This window comes from Eptesicus fuscus, chromosome 1 (genome assembly GCF_027574615.1).
Source record: "Eptesicus fuscus isolate TK198812 chromosome 1, DD_ASM_mEF_20220401, whole genome shotgun sequence".
Classification (NCBI taxonomy): domain Eukaryota; kingdom Metazoa; phylum Chordata; class Mammalia; order Chiroptera; family Vespertilionidae; genus Eptesicus; species Eptesicus fuscus.
Window position 1 is genome coordinate 86889312 of NC_072473.1, and position 3280 is coordinate 86892591.

General features: G+C 57.4%; 1 non-coding gene across 1 annotated transcript; it reads left to right on the plus strand.

The window, feature by feature from the left end:
* The first annotated feature begins 452 nt into the window (after positions 1–452).
* LOC129150289 (U6 spliceosomal RNA) lies at positions 453–556 on the plus strand. Its single transcript, XR_008557041.1, has one exon. It is a non-coding gene; the product is annotated as a U6 spliceosomal RNA (small nuclear RNA).
* The last annotated feature ends 2724 nt before the right edge of the window (positions 557–3280 follow it).

Here is a 3280-nt window from a genome sequence, read left to right on the forward strand (position 1 = left end):
CTTCCTTCTCCCCCGGCCCCGCCTCCGCTCCTCCCTTGTCCCCCGGCCCACCTTCTCTGCCAGCCCGCCCGCCAGCCCGCCCTGCTCTCCTTCCTTCTCTCCCAGCCCCGCCTCCGCTCCTCCCTTGTCCCCCGGCCCGCCTTCTCCGTCAGCCCGCCCCACTCTCCTTCCTTCTCCCCCGGCCCCGCCTCCGCTCCTCCCTTGTCCCCCGGCCCGCCTTCTCCGTCAGCCCGCCCCACTCTCCTTCCTTCTCCCCCGGCCCCACCTCCGCTCCTCCCTTCTCCTCCCCCCCTGGCTTGCTTGCTTCTCCGCAGCTTTGCTCCCTTCAGCATCTCTTGGCTTCTTTCTACGCTGTCTTGATATGCAAATTAGCCCCCATCTTTGTGGGGTAATTTGCATACTCATCCTGATTGGTTGGTGGGCGTGGCTTGGTCGTAGTGAAGGTGCTGTCAATTTGCATATTTGTCTATTATTAGGTAGGATTGGAATGATACAGAGATTAGCATGGCCCCTGCGCAAGGATGATACGCAAATTCGTGAAGCGTTCCATATTTTTTTATTATTGACATACTTCTTTTGATATATTTTTACCTCAACCAGACTCTAAATTCTTTGAACATTCTTATACAGAAAAGCATTTGATGGAAGGATTGGTAGTGAAAATAAAAATGATGAATGCACTCCACTGAAGAAGAAAAAGAAGAAGAAGAAGAAGAAGAAGAAGAAGAAGAAGAAGAAGAAGAAGAAATGAAGAGTGATATTGCTGCAATAAAACATTACCATGGAAAGTTTCAACACTAGATTAGGAGAAACAGAGGACTGAATTACTGAAATAGAAGACAGGGAAGCAAAACACACCCAAACTGAACTGCAATTGGAGAAAAAAACTTAAAAGACAGGTGGAGAGACTAAGGGAGCTATGGGACAACATGAAATGAAGCAACATAGGAATAATAGGGGTGCCAGAACAACAGGAAGAGGACCAAGGGTGAGAAAACCTATTTGAAGAAATAATGTCAGAAAACTTTCCTGAGGTGGGAAAGAAAAAAGTCATGCAAGGAGAAACCAAGATGGCGGCATAGGTGAAACACCTAACCTGCAACCGGGCACAACAATTTCAAAGGCACAACTAGAGGACAGAACGGACATCGTCCAGAACCACAGGAGAGCTGGCGGACTGAAATGCCCACAGCTGGGGGGAAGGAGAAGGCCACGGGGACAATCGGGGGAGCCGTAAAAGCCTGAGGTATGGAGAAACTGGCGGAGACACGAGCACGCGCGCCTGCGGGGAGGATGGAGCCGGAGAGGAAGGGGCGGCTGACGGCCTGGCCGGCGTTCACTGGCAGGAAGGAGATAAAGGCTCCGGAGTGCGCTAAGCGCCGGCTCCGACTGCACTGAGCGCCAGTTCCGGGCGAAACCCTGGGAAGCCAGGCGCAGGCTGGGGGAATGAATCTGGGCTGTGGGGCGCAGGCACAGAGGAGCGGGGGAAGGCAGAGCTCCAGAGGCGCGCACGGGAAGGGGCGCAAAGGACGGACTGTTGCCTGCGCCACTGAACTGTCCTAGCGGGAAGGAGACATAAGCTCAGGACCGTGCTGAACCCCAGTTCCGACTGCACTGAACCCCAGTTCCGGGCGAAACCCTGGGAAGCCAGGCGCACGCTGGGGGAATGAATTTGGGCTGTGGTGGCGGAGGCACAGAGAAGCGGCGGCTCCAGACGCGCGCACTGGAAGGTGCGCAGAGGACGGACTTTTGCCTGCGCCGCTGGGTGGCCCTGCTGGGAAGGAGACGGGGACGCCGGACTGCGCTGGGACCCAGTTCCAACTGCACTGAAACCCAGTTCCAGGCGAGAATCTGGGAGTCCAGATTCATTAGGGGAGGGACTGGACTGTTTGGCAGTGGGCGAAACTCCAGGGCGCGTTTCTCTCAGAGGTGTTTGCAAGGAATACAGAGGGACACAGACACAGGAGCCTCATAGGGCGGAGCTGACAGGAAGCCAAGGTTGTAGGCTCCACCCTGTAGCTCCGCCCCAGCCAAGCTGAGCAGAAGCTTTTCCCTGCTGAGTGCCTCAGGTAGTGGCTGACCCACACTGCATTGGAGACCCAGAAACGAGGGCATCTAGTGGTTGGTGGGAGATGACACCAGATTTCAATCACTTGCATAAGGGAGGCATTCTAGAGGCAGACTCAGTGAGCGCCAAGGCATTGCTGCATCAAGACCCGGCCCACAAACATGTCTCCTGCACAGCAACTCTTCCTATATGGACAAAGAGGGTCCTCACGGCCAATTGGCCTGGAGGACAATTCCTCCCAGTGACACCAACAACAATCAAGACTTAACTGTACAAAGGAGGACCAAGATGGAGACATAGGGCGGCAGCCTGATCGTTGCCTACCACAACAATATTGAGACTACGACGGGAGAGCAGAGCAGACACCAGCCAGAAAGACCGGGGGGCTGGCTGAGCAGATGCTCTACAACTAGAATAAAAGAGAGGGGTACGCAGGATGATGCTGATGCCGGTGACCCAAAGTCCACACTTTAAGAACTATGGCTCAGGCGACACAATGGTGGCCTGGAACGTGCTCGGCGCAGTTCCCCCGGCGGTCTCCGGCTGAGGGGACGGCTCCACTCGCTGCCGAGCACGGACAGACGAGCCCCTGGGAGACATGGGGTGGGAGACTCCGTGCTTGCTGACCTCCGAGTCCTTCAAGAATCTCAATGCCCCGAAGTGGCCAGGTGCGCACGCTCAGCGACTGGACACCGTTGCAGACCCAAGGGCCGACGCAGCGACACCGGACCAGCCCACCGCCGGGCACCGGGCACACCGGAGCCTTGCCGAGCCCGCCGCCCAACAAGTTCTGCGGCAGCCGCCCTGGAGCTCTGAGAAAATGACCGAAGGAATTGCTGAGAGGGAATTGACCAACAGGAATTGGGATCAAGAAGACGAAACCCCGCTGAGACCCGAGTCCAGGCGAGCCTGCGAGCCTCTGGGCTCAGATGTGGTCACACGCCTCTGGGTCTAGGTGAGGCCTCACGCCCCTGGGTTTGGGTGAGGCCACGCGCCCCTGGGTCCAGGTGAAGCTGGATTCCGGGTTCGGGTGAGGCCATGTGCCCCTGGGTCCGGGCGAATCTGAACCCTGGGTCCGGGTGAGGCCGTGGGCCCCTGGATCCGGGTAAGGCTGGGTCCCGAAACGGGTGAGGCCGTGAGCCCCTGGATCCGGGTGAGACCACGCGACCAGGGGTCTGAGAGAGGTAACGCGCCCCTGGGTCCGGGTGGCTT